The sequence below is a fragment of the Pelodiscus sinensis genome, chromosome 29 (genome assembly GCF_052426305.1).
Source record: "Pelodiscus sinensis isolate ZL-2025 chromosome 29, ASM5242630v1, whole genome shotgun sequence".
NCBI classification, from domain to species: Eukaryota; Metazoa; Chordata; order Testudines; family Trionychidae; genus Pelodiscus; species Pelodiscus sinensis.
This window is the reverse complement of record NC_143080.1, coordinates 17,138,002-17,154,165: the sequence shown is the minus strand read 5'-3', so window position 1 is coordinate 17,154,165 and position 16,164 is coordinate 17,138,002.

Below are 16,164 nucleotides of genomic sequence, written 5' to 3'. Positions count from 1 at the left end.
TGGGCAGGCGGGGCCTGGCTTGGCAGGGGAAGGTGGGCGGGCGGGGACTGGCTTGGGGGAAAAAGCTGGGCGGGCGGGGCCTGGCTCGGAAGGGGAAGCTGGGTGGGCGGGGCCGAGCTCGGGAGGGGAAGCAGGACGGGCGGGGCCGGGCTCGGGAGGAGAAACTGGGCGGGCGCGGCCAGGCTGGGAGGGGAAGCTGGGCGGGAGGGGCCTGGCTCAGGAGGAGAAGCTGGGCGGGCGGCGCCAGGCTGGGAGGGGAACCTGGGCGGGCGGGGCCGGATTCGGGAGGGGAAGCTGGGCGGGCGGGGCCGGGCTCGAGAAGGGAAGCTGGGAAGGCGGGGCCAGGCTGGGAGGGGAAGCTGGGCCTGCGGGGCCTGCCTCGGGAGGGAAAGCTGGGCGGGCGGGGCCTGGCTCGGGAGGGGAAGCGGGGCGTGCGAGGCCTGGCTTGGGTGGAGAAGCGGGGCGGGCGGGGTCGTGAACGGGAGGAGAAACTGGGCGGTCGGGGCCTGGCTGGGAGGGGATGCAGGGCGGGCGGGGCCGGGCTCTGCAGGAGAAACTGGTCCGGCGGGGCCAGGCTGGGAGGGGAAGCTGGGCGGGCGGGGCCAGGCTGGGAGGAGAAGCTGGGTGGGCGGGGCCGGGCTCGAGAGGGGAAGCAGGGAAGGCGGGGCCGGGCTCGGGAAGAGAAAGTGGGCGGGCGGGGCCGGACTCGGGAGGGGAAGCTGGGCGGGTGGGGCCTGGTTCAGGAGGAGAAGCTGGGCAGGCGGGGCCAGGCTGAGAGGGGAAGCTGGGCGGGCGGGGCCTGCCTCGGGAGGGGAAGCTGGGCGGGCGGGGCCTGGCTTGGGAGGAGAAGCTGGGCGGGTGGAGCCAGGCTGGGAGGGGAAGCTGGGCGGGCGGGGCCTGGCTCAGGAGGAGAAGCTGGGCGGGCGGAGCCAGGCTGGGAGGGGAAGCTGGGCGGGCAGGGACGGACTCGGGAGGGGAAGCTGGGCGGGCGGGGCCAAGCTGGGAGGGGAAGCTGGGCAAACGGGGCCTGGCTTGGGAGAAAAATCAGGGCGGGCGGGGCCTGGCTTAGGAGGAGAAGCTGGGCAGGCGGGGCCAGGCTGGGAGGGGAAACTGGGCCTTCGGGGCCTTCCTCGGGAGGGAAAGCTGGGCGGGCGGGGCCTGCCTCGGGAGGGGAAGCTGGGCGGGCGGGGCCTGGCTCAGCAGGAGAAGCTGGGTGGGCGGGGCCTGGCTGGGAGGGGAAGCTGGGCGGGTGGGGCCTGGCTTGGGAGGAGAAGCTGGGCGGGTGGGGCCAGGCTTGGAGGAGAAGCTGAGCGGGCGGGGCCGGACGCGGAGGGGAAGCTGGGCGGGCGGGGCCTGGCTGGGGAGGAGAAGCTGGGCGGGCGGGGCCGGACTCGGGAGGGGAAGCTGGGCGGGCGGGGCCTGGCTTGGGAGGAGAAACTGGGCGGGCGGGGCCGGGAACGGGAGGAGAAACTGGGCGGGCGGGGCCTGGCTGGGAGGGGAAGCTGGGCGGGCAGGGACGGACTCGGGAGGGGAAGCTGGGCGGGCAGGGACGGACTCGGGAGGGGAAGCTGGGCGTGCGGGGCCAAGCTAGGAGGGGAATCTGGGCAGGCGGGGCCTGGCTTGGCAGGGGAAGGTGGGCGGGCGGGGACTGGCTTGGGGGAAAAAGCTGGGCGGGCGGGGCCTGGCTCAGGAGGAGAAGCTGGGCAGGCGGGGCCAGGCTGGGAGGGGAAGCTGGGCGGGCGGGGCCTGGCTTGGGAGGAGAAGCTGGGCGGGTGGGGCCAGGCTGGGAGGAGAAGCTGAGCGGGCGGGGCCGGACGCGGGAGGGGAAGCTGGGCGGGCGGGGCCTGGCTGGGGAGGAGAAGCTGGGCGGGCGGGGCCGGGAACGGGAGGAGAAACTGGGCGGGCGGAGCCTGGCTGGGAGGGGAAGCTGGGCAAGCGGGGCCAGGAAAAGAGGGGAAGCTGGGCGGGCAGGGCCAGGCTGGGAGGGGAAGCTGGGCGGGCGGGCGGGGCCAAGCTGGGAGGGGAAGCTGGGCAAACGGGGCCAAGCTAGGAGGGGAATCTGGGCAGGCGGGGCCTGGCTTGGAGGGGAAGGTGGGCGGGCGGGGCTGGCTTGGGGGAAAAAGCTGGGCGGGCGGGGCCTGGCTCAGGAGGAGAAGCTGGGCAGGCGGGGCCAGGCTGGGAGGGGAAGCTGGGCGGGCGGGCCTGGCTTGGGAGGAGAAGCTGGGCGGGTGACGTCTGGCTCAGGAGGAGAAGCTGGGCAGGCGGGGCCAGGCTGGGAGGGGAAGCTGGGCGGACGGTCCAGGCTGGGAGGGGAATTTGGGCGGCGGGGGCTGGCTGGGAGGGGAAGCTGGGTGGGCGGGGCCAGGCTGGGAGGGGAAGCTGGGCGGGCGGGGCCAAGATGGGAGGGGAAGGTGGGCGGGCGGGGCCAGACTGGGAGGAGAAGCTGAGCGGGCGGGGCCGGACTCGGGAGGGGAAGCTGGGCGGGCGGGGCCTGGCTGGAGAGGGGAAGCTGGGCGGTCGGGGCCAAGCTGGGAGGGGAAGATGGGCGGGCGGGGCCTGGCTTGGGAGGAGAAGCTCGGCGGGCGGGGCGTGGCTCAGGAGGAGAAGATGGGATGGCGGGGTCAGGCTTGGAGGGGAAGCTGGGCGGGCGGGGCCAAGCTGGGAGGGGAAGCTGGGAGGGCGGGGCCTGGCTTGGGAGGAGAAGCGGGGCGGGCGGGGTGGGGAACGGGAGGAGAAACTGGGCGGGCGGGGCCTGGCTGGGAGGGGAAGCTGGGCGGGCAGGGAAGGACTCGGGAGAGGAAGCTGGCCGGGCGGGGCCAAGATGGGAGGGGAAGGTGGGCGGGCGGGGCCAACTTGGGGGGAGAAGCTGGGTGGGCGGGGCCGGGCTCGGGAGCGGAAGCTGGGCAGGCGGGGCCTGGCTTGGGAGAAAAAGCTGGGCGGGCGGGGCCTGGCTCGGAAGGGGAAGCTGGGCGGGCGGGGCCAGGCTGGGAGGAGAAGCTGGGTGGGCGGGGCCGAGCTCGGGACGGGAAGCAGGACGGTCGGGGCCGGGCTCGGGAGGAGAAACTGGGCGGGCGCGGCCAGGCTGGGAGAGGAAGCTGGGCGAGAGGGGCCTGGCTCAAGAGGAGAAGCTGGGCGGGCGGCGCCAGGCTGGGAGGGGAACCTGGGCGGGCGGGCCGGGAAAGGGAGGAGAAACTCGGCGTGCGGGGCCTGGCTGGGAGGGGAAGCAGGGCGGGCGGGGCCGGGCTCGGGAGGAGAGACTGGGCGGGCGGGGCCTGGCTGGGAGGGGAAGCTGGGCGGGCGGGGCCGGGCTCGGGAAGAGAAAGTGGGCGGGCGGGGCCGGACTCGGGAGGGGAAGCTGGGCGGGCGGGGCCTGGCTCAGGAGGAGAAGCTGGGCAGGCGGGGCCAGGCTGAGAGGGGAAGCTGGGTGGGCGGGGCCTGCCTCGGGAGGGGAAGCTGGGCGGGCGGGGCCTGGCTCAGGAGGAGAAGCTGGGCGGGCGGGGCCTGGCTCAGGAGGAGAATCTGGGCTGGCGGGGTCAGGCTTGGAGGGGAAGCTGGGCGGGCGGAGCCAGGCTGGGGAGGAGAAGCTGGGCGGGCGGGGCCGGGAACGGGAGGAGAAACTGGGCGGGCGGGGCCTGGCTGGGAGGGGAAGCTGGGCAAGCGGGGCCAGGAAAAGAGGGGAAGCTGGGCAAACGGGGCCTGGCTTGGGAGAAAAATCAGAGCGGGCGGGGCCTGGCTTAGGAGGAGAAGCTGCGCAGGCGGGGCCAGGCTGGGAGGGGAAACTGGGCCTTCGGGGCCTTCCTCGGGAGGGAAAGCTGGGCGGGCGGGGCCTGGCTTGGGAGGAGAAGCTGGGCGGGCGGGGCCCGGCTCAGGAGGAGAAATTGGGCGGGCGGGGCCTGGCTGGGAGGGGAATCTGGGCGGGCGGGGGCTGGCTGGGAGGGGAAGCTGGGTGGGCGGGGCCAGGCTAGGTGGGAAAGCTGGGGGGGGGCCAGGCTGGGAGGAGAAGATGAGCGGGCGGGGCCGGACTCGGGAGGGGAAGCTGGGCGGGCGGGGCCTGGCTGGGGAGGAAAAGCTGGGTGGGCGGGGCGGGGAACGGGAGGAGAAACTGGGCGGGCGGGGCCTGGCTGGGAGGGGAAGCTGGGCAAGCGGGGCCAGGAAAAGAGGGGAAGCTGGGCGGGCAGGGCCAGGCTGGGAGGGGAAGCTGGGCAAGCGCGGCCAGGAAAAGAGGGGAAGCTGGGCGGGCAGGGCCAGGCTGGGAGGGGAAGCTGGGCGGGCGGGGCCAAGCTAGGAGGGGAATCTGGGCAGGCGGGGCCTGGCTTGGCAGGGGAAGGTGGGCGGGCGGGGACTGGCTTGGGGGAAAAAGCTGGGCGGGCGGGGCCTGGCACAGGAGGAGAAGCTGGGCAGGCGGGGCCAGGCTGGGAGGGGAAGCTGGGCGGGTGGGGCCTGGCTTGGGAGGAGAAGCTGGGCGGGTGGGGCCAGGCTGGGAGGAGAAGCTGAGCGGGCGGGGCCGGACGCGGGAGGGGAAGCTGGGCGGGCGGGGCCTGGCTGGGGAGGAGAAGCTGGGCGGGCGGGGCCGGACTCGGGAGGGGAAGCTGGGCGGGCGGGGCCTGGCTTGGGAGGAGAAACTGGGCGGGCGGGGCCGGGAACGGGAGGAGAAACTGGGCGGGCGGGGCCTGGCTGGGAGGGGAAGCTGGGCGGGCAGGGACGGACTCGGGAGGGGAAGCTGGGCGTGCGGGGCCAAGCTAGGAGGGGAATCTGGGCAGGCGGGGCCTGGCTTGGCAGGGGAAGGTGGGCGGGCGGGGACTGGCTTGGGGGAAAAAGCTGGGCGGGCGGGACCTGGCACAGGAGGAGAAGCTGGGCAGGCGGGGCCAGGCTGGGAGGGGAAGCTGGGCGGGCGGGGCCTGGCTTGGGAGGAGAAGCTGGGCGGGTGGGGCCAGGCTGGGAGGAGAAGCTGAGCGGGCGGGGCCGGACGCGGAGGGGAAGCTGGGCGGGCGGGGCCTGGCTGGGGAGGAGAAGCTGGGCGGGCGGGGCCGGGAACGGGAGGAGAAACTGGGCGGGCGGAGCCTGGCTGGGAGCGGAAGCTGGGCAAGCGGGGCCAGGAAAAGAGGGGAAGCTGGGCGGGCAGGGCCAAGCTGGGAGGGGAAGCTGGGCAAACGGGGCCAAGCTAGGAGGGGAATCTGGGCAGGCGGGGCCTGGCTTGGCAGGGGAAGGTGGGCGGGCGGGGACTGGCTTGGGGGAAAAAGCTGGGCGGGCGGGGCCTGGCTCAGGAGGAGAAGCTGGGCAGGCGGGGCCAGGCTGGGGGGGAAGCTGGGCGGGCGGGCCTGGCTTGGGAGGAGAAGCTGGGCGGGTGAGGCCTGGCTCAGGAGGAGAAGCTGGGCAGGCGGGGCCAGGCTGGGAGGGGAAGCTGGGCGGACGGTCCAGGCTGGGAGGGGAATTTGGGCGGCGGGGGCTGGCTGGGAGGGGAAGCTGGGTGGGCGGGGCCAGGCTGGGAGGGGAAGCTGGGCGGGCGGGGCCAAGATGGGAGGGGAAGGTGGGCGGGCGGGGCCAGACTGGGAGGAGAAGCTGAGCGGGCGGGGCCGGACTCGGGAGGGGAAGCTGGGCGGGCGGGGCCTGGCTGGAGAGGGGAAGCTGGGCGGTCGGGGCCAAGCTGGGAGGGAAAGATGGGAGGGCGGGGCCTGGCTTGGGAGGAGAAGCTCGGCGGGCGGGGCGTGGCTCAGGAGGAGAAGCTGGGATGGCGGGGTCAGGCTTGGAGGGGAAGCTGGGCGGGCGGGGCCAAGCTGGGAGGGGAAGCTGGGAGGGCGGGGCCTGGCTTGGGAGGAGAAGCGGGGCGGGCGGGGTGGGGAACGGGAGGAGAAACTGGGCGGGCGGGGCCTGGCTGGGAGGGGAAGCTGGGCGGGCAGGGAAGGGCTCGGGAGGGGAAGCTGGCCGGGCGGGGCCAAGATGGGAGGGGAAGGTGGGCGGGCGGGGCCAACTTGGGGGGAGAAGCTGGGTGGGCGGGGCCGGGCTCGGAGCGGAAGCTGGGCAGGCGGGGCCTGGCTCGGGAGAAAAAGCTGGGCAGGCGGGGCCTGGCTCGGAAGGGGAAGCTGGGCGGGCGGGGCCAGGCTGGGAGGAGAAGCTGGGTGGGCGGGGCCGAGCTCGGGAGGGGAAGCAGGACGGGCGGGGCCGGGCTCGGGAGGAGAAACTGGGCGGGCGCGGCCAGGCTGGGAGAGGAAGCTGGGCGGGAGGGGCCTGGCTCAAGAGGAGAAGCTGGGCGGGCGGCGCCAGGCTGGGAGGGGAACCTGGGCGGGCGGGGGCTGGCTGGGAGGGGAAGCTGGGTGGGCGGGGCCAGGCTGGGTGGGAAAGCTGGGGGGGGGGCCAGGCTGGGAGGAGAAGATGAGCGGGCGGGGCCGGACTCGGGAGGGGAAGCTGGGCGGGCGGGGCCTGGCTGGGAGGAAAAGCTGGGTGGGCGGGGCCGGGAACGGGAGGAGAAACTGGGCGGGCGGGGCCTGGCTGGGAGGGGAAGCTGGGCAAGCGGGGCCAGGAAAAGAGGGGAAGCTGGGCGGCCAGGGCCAGGCTGGGAGGGGAAGCTGGGCAAGCGGGGCCAGGAAAAGAGGGGAAGCTGGGCGGGCAGGGCCAGGCTGGGAGGGGAATCTGGGCAGGCGGGGCCTGGCTTGGCAGGGGAAGGTGGGCGGGCGGGGACTGGCTTGGGGGAAAAAGCTGGGCGGGCGGGGCCTGGCACAGGAGGAGAAGCTGGGCAGGCGGGGCCAGGCTGGGAGGGGAAGCTGGGCGGGTGGGGCCTGGCTTGGGAGGAGAAGCTGGGCGGGTGGGGCCAGGCTGGGAGGAGAAGCTGAGCGGGCGGGGCCGGACGCGGGAGGGGAAGCTGGGCGGGCGGGGCCTGGCTGGGGAGGAGAAGCTGGGCGGGCGGGGCCGGACTCGGGAGGGGAAGCTGGGCGGGCGGGGCCTGGCTTGGGAGGAGAAACTGGGCGGGCGGGGCCGGGAACGGGAGGAGAAACTGGGCGGGCGGGGCCTGGCGGGGAGGGGAAGCTGGGCGGGCGGGGACTGGCTCGGGAGGGGAAGCTGGGCGTGCGGGGCCAAGCTAGGAGGGGAATCTGGGCAGGCGGGGCCTGGCTTGGCAGGGAAGCTGGGCGGGCGGGGCCTGGCACAGGAGGAGAAGCTGGGCAAGCGGGGCCAGGCTGGGAGGGGAAGCTGGGCGGGCGGGGCCTGGCTTGGGAGGAGAAGCTGGGCGGGTGGGGCCAGGCTGGGAGGAGAAGCTGAGCGGGCGGGGCCGGACGCGGGAGGGGAAGCTGGGCGGGCGGGGCCTGGCTGGGGAGGAGAAGCTGGGCGGGCGGGGCCGGGAACGGGAGGAGAAACTGGGCGGGCGGAGCCTGGCTGGGAGCGGAAGCTGGGCAAGCGGGGCCAGGAAAAGAGGGGAAGCTGGGCGGGCGGAGCCAGGCTGGGAGGGGAAGCTGGGCGGGCAGGGACGGACTCGGGAGGGGAAGCTGGGCGGGCGGGGCCAAGCTGGGAGGGGAAGCTGGGCAAACGGGGCCTGGCTTGGGAGAAAATCAGGGCGGGCGGGGCCTGCCTTAGGAGGAGAAGCTGGGCAAGCGGGGCCAGGCTGGGAGGGGAAACTGGGCCTTCGGGGCCTTCCTCGGGAGGGAAAGCTGGGCGGGCGGGGCCTGGCTTGGGAGGAGAAGCTGGGCGGGCGGGGCCTGGCTCTGGAGGAGAAATTGGGCGGGCGGGGCCTGGCTTGGGAGGAGAAGCTGGGCGGGCGGGGCCTGGGTCAGGAGGAGAAGCTGGGCTGGCGGGGTCAGGCTTGGAGGGGAAGCTGGGCGGGCGGGGCCAAGCTGGGAGGGGAAGCTGGGAGGGCGAGGCCTGGCTTGGGAGGAGAAGCGGGGCGGGCAGGGACGGACTCGGGAGGGGAAGCTGGCCGGGCGGGGCCAAGCTGGGAGGGGAAGGTGGGTGGGCGGGGCCGGGCTCGGGAGGGGAAGCTGGGCGGGCGGGGGACGGGCTCGGGAGGAGAAACTGGGCGGGCGGGGCCAGGCAGGGAGGGGAGGCTGGGAAGGCGGGGCCGGGCTCGGGAAGAGAAAGTGGGCGGGCGGGGCCGGACTCGGGAGGGGAAGCTGGGCGGGCGGGGCCGGGCTGGGAGGGGAAGCTGGGCGAGCAGGGACGGACTCGGGAGGGGAAGCGGGCGGGCGGGGCCGGGCTGGGAGGGGAAGCTGGGCGAGCAGGGACGGACTCGGGAGGGGAAGCGGGCGGGCGGGGCAAGGCTGGGAGGGAAAGCTGGGCGGGCGGGGCCTGGCTCAGGAGGAGAAGCTGGGCAGGCGGGGCCAGGCTGGGAGGGGAAGCTGGGCCTGCGGGGCCTGCCTCGGGAGGGAAAGCTGGGCGGGCGGGGCCTGGCTCAGGAGGAGAAGCTGGGCAGGGGGGGCCAGGCTGGAAGGGGAAGCTGGGCGGGCGGGGCCAGGCTGGGAGGGGAATCTGGGCGGGCGGGGGCTGGCTGGGAGGGGAAGCTGGGAGGGCGGGGCCAGGCTGGGAGGGGAAGCTGGGGGGGCGGGGCCTGGCTCAGGAGGAGAAACTGGGCGGGCGGGGCCTGGCTCAGGAGGAGAAACTGGGCGGGCGGGGGCTGGCTGGGAGGGGAAGCTGGGTGGGCGGGCCAGGCTGGGAGGGGAAGCTGGGGGGGGGCCAAGATGGGAGGGGAAGCTGGGCGGGCGGGGCCAGGCTGGGAGGAGAAGCTGGGCAGGCGGGGCCAGGCTGGGACGGGAAGCTGGGCGGGCGGGGCCTGGCTGGAGAGGGGAAGCTGGGCGGTCGGGGCCAAGCTGGGAGGGGAAGATGGGCGGGCGGGGCCTGGCTCGGGAGGGGAAGCTGGGCGGGCGGGGCCAAGCTGGGAGGGAAGCTGGGCAGGCGGGGCCAGGCAGGGAGGGGAAGCTGGGCGGGCGGGGCCAGGCAGGGAGGGGAAGCTGGGCGGGCGGGGCCAGGCTGGGAGGGAAGCTGGGCGGGCGGGGCCTGGCTTGGAGGAAAAAGCTGGGCGGACGGGGCCTGGCTCAGGAGGAGAAGCTGGGCGGGCTGGCCGGGAACGGGGGGAGAAACTGGGCGGGAGGGGCCCGGCTCGGGAGGGGAAGCGGGCGGGCTGGCCGGGAACGGGGGGAGAAACTGGGCGGGAGGGGCCCGGCTCGGGAGGGGAAGCGGGCGGGCGGGGCAAACCTGGGAGGGGAAGGTGGGCGGGCGGGGCAAGGCTGGGAGGAGAAGCTGGGCCTGCGGGGCCTGCCTCGGGAGGGAAAGCTGGGCGGGCGGGGCCTGGCTCAGGAGGAGAAGCTGGGCAGGCGGGGCCAGGCTGGGAGGGAATCTGGGCGGGCGGGGGCTGGCTGGGAGGGGAAGCTGGGTGGGCGGGGCCAGGCTGGTAGGGGAAGCTGGGGGGGCAGGGCCAAGATGGGAGGGGATGGTGGGCGGGCGGGGCCAGGCTGGGAGGAGAAGCTGAGCGGGGGGGGCCGGACTCGGGAGGGGAAGGTGGGCGGGCGGGCCTGGCTGGGAGGGGAAGCTGGGCGGGCGGGGCCTGGCTGGGAGGGGAAGCAGGGCGTGCGGGGCCAGGCAGGGAGGGGAAGGTGGGCGGGCGGGGCCAGGCAGGGAGGGGAAGGTGGGCGGGCGGGGCCAGGCTGGGAGGAGAAGCTGGGCGTGCGGGGCCTGGCTGGGAGGGGAAGCAGGGCGGGCGGGGCCAGGCAGGGAGGGGAAGGTGGGCGGGCGGGGCCAGGCTGGGAGGAGAAACTTGGCGTGCGGGGCCTGGCTGGGAAGGGAAGCAGGGCGTGCGGGGCCAGGCAGGGAGGGGAAGGTGGGCGGGCGGGGCCAGGCTGGGAGGAGAAACTGGGCGTGCGGGGCCGGGCTGGGAGGGGAAGCAGGGCGGGCAGGGCCGGGCTCGGGAGGAGAAACTGGGCGGGAGGGGCCTGGCTCAGGAGGGGAAGCTGGGCGTGCGAGGCCTGGCTTGGGAGGAGAAGCGGGGCGGGCGGGGTCGGGAACGGGCGGAGAAACTGGGCGATCGGGGCCTGGCTCGGAGGGGAAGCTGGGCGGGCGGGGTCTGGCTCAGGAGGAGAAGCTGGGCGGGCGACGCCGGGCTGGGAGTGGATGCTGGGAGGGCGGGCCGGGAACGGGAGGAGAAACTGGGCGGGCGGGGCGTGGCTGGGAGGGGAAGCTGGGCGGGCAGGGACGGACTCAGGAGGGGAAGCTGGGCGGGCGGGGCCAAGCTAGGAGCGGAAGCTGGGCGGGCAGGGCCTGGCTTGGAGGGGAAGGTGGGCGGGCGGGGCTGGCTTGGGGGAAAAAGCTGGGCGGGCGGGGCCTGGCTCGGAAGGGGAAGCTGGGTGGGCGGGGCCGAGCTCGGGAGGGGAAGCAGGACGGGCGGGGCCGGGCTCGGGAGGAGAAACTGGGCGGGCGCGGCCAGGCTGGGAGGGGAAGCTGGGCGGGAGGGGCCTGGCTCAGGAGGAGAAGCTGGGCGGGCGGCGCCAGGCTGGGAGGGGAACCTGGGCGGGCGGGGCCGGATTCGGGAGGGGAAGCTGGGCGGGCGGGGCCGGGCTCGAGAAGGGAAGCTGGGAAGGCGGGGCCAGGCTGGGAGGGGAAGCTGGGCCTGCGGGGCCTGCCTCGGGAGGGAAAGCTGGGCGGGCGGGGCCTGGCTCGGGAGGGGAAGCGGGGCGTGCGAGGCCTGGCTTGGGTGGAGAAGCGGGGCGGGCGGGGTCGTGAACGGGAGGAGAAACTGGGCGGTCGGGGCCTGGCTGGGAGGGGATGCAGGGCGGGCGGGGCCGGGCTCTGCAGGAGAAACTGGTCCGGCGGGGCCAGGCTGGGAGGGGAAGCTGGGCGGGCGGGGCCTGGCTCAGGAGGAGAAACTGGGCGGGCGGGGCCGGACTCGGGAGGGGAAGCTGGGCGGGCGGGGCCAGGCTGGGAGGAGAAGCTGGGTGGGCGGGGCCGGGCTCGAGAGGGGAAGCTGGGAAGGCGGGGCCGGGCTCGGGAAGAGAAAGTGGGCGGGCGGGGCCGGACTCGGGAGGGGAAGCTGGGCGGGCGGGGCCTGGTTCAGGAGGAGAAGCTGGGCAGGCGGGGCCAGGCTGAGAGGGGAAGCTGGGCGGGCGGGGCCTGCCTCGGGAGGGGAAGCTGGGCGGGCGGGGCCTGGCTTGGGAGGAGAAGCTGGGCGGGTGGAGCCAGGCTGGGAGGGGAAGCTGGGCGGGCGGGGCCTGGCTCAGGAGGAGAAGCTGGGCGTGCGGGGCCTGGCTGGGAGGGGAAGCAGGGCGTGCGGGGCCAGGCAGGGAGGGGAAGGTGGGCGGGCGGGGCCAGGCTGGGAGGAGAAACTTGGCGTGCGGGGCCTGGCTGGGAAGGGAAGCAGGGCGTGCGGGGCCAGGCAGGGAGGGGAAGGTGGGCGGGCGGGGCCAGGCTGGGAGGAGAAACTGGGCGTGCGGGGCCGGGCTGGGAGGGGAAGCAGGGCGGGCAGGGCCGGGCTCGGGAGGAGAAACTGGGCGGGAGGGGCCTGGCTCAGGAGGGGAAGCTGGGCGTGCGAGGCCTGGCTTGGGAGGAGAAGCGGGGCGGGCGGGGTCGGGAACGGGCGGAGAAACTGGGCGATCGGGGCCTGGCTCGGAGGGGAAGCTGGGCGGGCGGGGTCTGGCTCAGGAGGAGAAGCTGGGCGGGCGGGGCCGGGCTGGGAGTGGAAGCTGGGAGGGCGGGCCGGGAACGGGAGGAGAAACTGGGCGGGCGGGGCGTGGCTGGGAGGGGAAGCTGGGCGGGCAGGGACGGACTCGGGAGGGGAAGCTGGGCGGGCGGGGCCAAGCTAGGAGCGGAAGCTGGGCAGGCGGGGCCTGGCTTGGCAGGGGAAGGTGGGCGGGCGGGGACTGGCTTGGGGGAAAAAGCTGGGCGGGCGGGGCCTGGCTCGGAAGGGGAAGCTGGGTGGGCGGGGCCGAGCTCGGGAGGGGAAGCAGGACGGGCGGGGCCGGGCGCGGGAGGAGAAACTGGGCGGGCGCGGCCAGGCTGGGAGGGGAAGCTGGGCGGGAGGGGCCTGGCTCAGGAGGAGAAGCTGGGCGGGCGGCGCCAGGCTGGGAGGGGAACCTGGGCGGGCGGGGCCGGATTCGGGAGGGGAAGCTGGGCGGGCGGGGCCGGGCTCGAGAAGGGAAGCTGGGAAGGCGGGGCCAGGCTGGGAGGGGAAGCTGGGCCTGCGGGGCCTGCCTCGGGAGGGAAAGCTGGGCGGGCGGGGCCTGGCTCGGGAGGGGAAGCGGGGCGTGCGAGGCCTGGCTTGGGTGGAGAAGCGGGGCGGGCGAGGTCGTGAACGGGAGGAGAAACTGGGCGGTCGGGGCCTGGCTGGGAGGGGATGCAGGGCGGGCGGGGCCGGGCTCTGCAGGAGAAACTGGTCCGGCGGGGCCAGGCTGGGAGGGGAAGCTGGGCGGGCGGGGCCTGGCTCAGGAGGAGAAACTGGGCGGGCGGGGCCGGACTCGGGAGGGGAAGCTGGGCGGGCGGGGCCAGGCTGGGAGGAGAAGCTGGGTGGGCGGGGCCGGGCTCGAGGAGGGGAAGCTGGGAAGGCGGGGCCGGGCTCGGGAAGGGGAAGTGGGCGGGCGGGGCCGGACTCGGGAGGGGAAGCTGGGCGGGCGGGGCCTGGTTCAGGAGGAGAAGCTGGGCAGGCGGGGCCAGGCTGAGAGGGGAAGCTGGGCGGGCGGGGCCTGCCTCGGGAGGGGAAGCTGGGCGGGCGGGGCCTGGCTTGGGAGGAGAAGCTGGGCGGGTGGAGCCAGGCTGGGAGGGGAAGCTGGGCGGGCGGGGCCTGGCTCAGGAGGAGAAGCTGGGCGGGCGGAGCCAGGCTGGGAGGGGAAGCTGGGCGGGCAGGGACGGACTCGGGAGGGGAAGCTGGGCGGGCGGGGCCAAGCTGGGAGGGGAAGCTGGGCAAACGGGGCCTGGCTTGGGAGAAAAATCAGGGCGGGCGGGGCCTGGCTTAGGAGGAGAAGCTGGGCAGGCGGGGCCAGGCTGGGAGGGGAAACTGGGCCTTCGGGGCCTTCCTCGGGAGGGAAAGCTGGGCGGGCGGGGCCTGCCTCGGGAGGGGAAGCTGGGCGGGCGGGGCCTGGCTCAGCAGGAGAAGCTGGGTGGGCGGGGCCTGGCTCAGGAGGAGAAGCTGGGCTGGCGGGGTCAGGCTTGGAGGGGAAGCTGGGCGGGCGGAGCCAGGCTGGGAGGGGAAGCTGGGGGGGGCGGGGCCTGGCTTGGGAGGAGAAGCGGGGCGGGCGGGGCCGGGAAAGGGAGGAGAAACTGGGCGGGCAGGGCCAGGCTGGGAGGGGAAGCTGGGCGGGCAGGGACGGACTCGGGAGGGGAAGCTGGCCGGGCGGGGCCAGGCTCGGGAGGGGAAGCTGGGCGGGCAGGGACCGACTCGGGAGGGGAAGCGGGGCGGGCGGGGCCGGGAACGGGAGGAGAAACTGGGCGGGCGGGGCCTGGCTTGGGAGGAGAAGCTGGGCGGGCGGGGCCTGGCTCAGGAGGAGAAATTGGGCGGGCGGGGCCAGGCTGGGAGGGGAATCTGGGCGGGCGGGGGCTGGCTGGGAGGGGAAGCTGGGTGGGCGGGGCCAGGCTGGGAGGGGAAGCTGGGGGGGGGCCAAGATGGGAGGGGAAGGTGGGCGGGCGGGGCCAGGCTGGGAGGAGAAGCTTAGCGGGCGGGGCCGGACGCGGGAGGGAAGCTGGGCGGGCGGGGCCTGGCTGGGGAGAAAAAGCTGAGCGGGCGGGGCCTGGCTTAGGAGGAGAAGCTGCGCAGGCGGGGCCAGGCTGGGAGGGGAACCTGGGCCTTCGGGGCCTTCCTCGGGAGGGAAAGCTGGGCGGGCGGGGCCTGGCTTGGGAGGAGAAGCTGGGCGGGCGGGGCCTGGCTCAGGAGGAGAAATTGGGCGGGCGGGGCCAGGCTGGGAGGGGAATCTGGGCGGGCGGGGGCTGGCTGGGAGGGGAAGCTGGGTGGGCGGGGCCAGGCTGGGTGGGAAAGCTGGGGGGGGGGCCAGGCTGGGAGGAGAAGCTGAGCGGGCGGGGCCGGACTCGGGAGGGGAAGCTGGGCGGGCGGGGCCTGGCTGGGGAGGAAAAGCTGGGTGGGCGGGGCCGGGAACGGGAGGAGAAACTGGGCGGGCGGGGCCTGGCTGGGAGGGGAAGCTGGGCAAGCGGGGCCAGGAAAAGAGGGGAAGCTGGGCGGGCAGGGCCAGGCTGGGAGGGGAAGCTGGGCAAGCGGGGCCAGGAAAAGAGGGGAAGCTGGGCGGGCAGGGCCAGGCTGGGAGGGGAAGCTGGGCGGGCGGGGCCAAGCTAGGAGGGGAATCTGGGCAGGCGGGGCCTGGCTTGGCAGGGGAAGGTGGGCGGGCGGGGCCTGGCTTGGAGGAAAAAGCTGGGCGGACGGGGCCTGGCTCAGGAGGAGAAGCTGGGCAGGCGGTGCCAGGCTGGGAGGGGAAGCTGGGCCTGCGGGGCCTGCCTCGGGAGGGGAAGCTGGGCGGGCGGGGCCTGGCTCGGGAGGAGAAGCTGGGCAGGCGGTGCCAAGCTAGGAGGGGAATCTGGGCGGGCGGGGGCTGGCTGGGAGGGGAAGCTGGGTGGGCGGGGCCAGGCTGGGAGGGGAAGCTGGGGGGGCGGGGCCAAGATGGGAGGGGAAGGTGGGCGGGCGGGGCCAGGCTTGGAGGAGAAGCTGAGTGGGCGGGGCCGGACTCGGGAGGGGAAGCTGGGCGGGCGGGGCCAGGCTGGAGGAGAAGCTGGGTAGGCGGGGCCGGGCTCGAGAGGGGAAGCTGGGAAGGCGGGGCCGGGCTCGGGAAGAGAAGCTGGGCGGGAGGGGCCAACTTGGGGGGAGAAGCTGGGTGGGCGGGGCCAGGCAGGGAGGGGAAGGTGGGCGGGCGGGGCGAGGCTGGGAGGAGAAGCTTGGTGGGCGTGGCCGGGCTCGGGAGGGGAAGCTGGGCGGGCTGGCCGGGAACGGGGGGAGAAACTGGGCGGGAGGGGCCCGGCTCGGGAGGGGAAGCGGGCGGGCGGGGCAAACCTGGGAGGGGAAGGTGGGCGGGCGGGGCAAGGCTGGGAGGAGAAGCTGGGCCTGCGGGGCCTGCCTCGGGAGGGAAAGCTGGGCGGGCGGGGCCTGGCTCAGGAGGAGAAGCTGGGCAGGCGGGGCCAGGCTGGGAGGGGAATCTGGGCGGGCGGGGGCTGGCTGGTAAGGGAAGCTGGGCGGGCGGGGCCAGGCTGGGAGGGGAATCTGGGCGGGCGGGGGCTGGCTGGGAGGGGAAGCTGGGTGGGCGGGGCCAGGCTGGTAGGGGAAGCTGGGGGGGCAGGGCCAAGATGGGAGGGGATGGTGGGCGGGCGGGGCCAGGCTGGGAGGAGAAGCTGAGGGGGGGGGGGGCCGGACTCGGGAGGGTAAGGTGGGCGGGCGGGGCCTGGCTGGGAGGGGAAGCTGGGCGGGCGGGGCCTGGCTGGGAGGGGAAGCAGGGCGTGCGGGGCCAGGCAGGGAGGGGAAGGTGGGCGGGCGGGGCCAGGCAGGGAGGGGAAGGTGGGCGGGCGGGGCCAGGCTGGGAGGAGAAGCTGGGCGTGCGGGGCCTGGCTGGGAGGGGAAGCAGGGCGTGCGGGGCCAGGCAGGGAGGGGAAGGTGGGCGGGCGGGGCCAGGCTGGGAGGAGAAACTTGGCGTGCGGGGCCTGGCTGGGAAGGGAAGCAGGGCGTGCGGGGCCAGGCAGGGAGGGGAAGGTGGGCGGGCGGGGCCAGGCTGGGAGGAGAAACTGGGCGTGCGGGGCCGGGCTGGGAGGGGAAGCAGGGCGGGCAGGGCCGGGCTCGGGAGGAGAAACTGGGCGGGAGGGGCCTGGCTCAGGAGGGGAAGCTGGGCGTGCGAGGCCTGGCTTGGGAGGAGAAGCGGGGCGGGCGGGGTCGGGAACGGGCGGAGAAACTGGGCGATCGGGGCCTGGCTCGGAGGGGAAGCTGGGCGGGCGGGGTCTGGCTCAGGAGGAGAAGCTGGGCGGGCGACGCCGGGCTGGGAGTGGATGCTGGGAGGGCGGGCCGGGAACGGGAGGAGAAACTGGGCGGGCGGGCGTGGCTGGGAGGGGAAGCTGGGCGGGCAGGGACGGACTCAGGAGGGGAAGCTGGGCGGGCGGGGCCAAGCTAGGAGCGGAAGCTGGGCAGGCGGGGCCTGGCTTGGTAGGGGAAGGTGGGCGGGCGGGGACTGGCTTGGGGGAAAAAGCTGGGCGGGCGGGGCCTGGCTCGGAAGGGGAAGC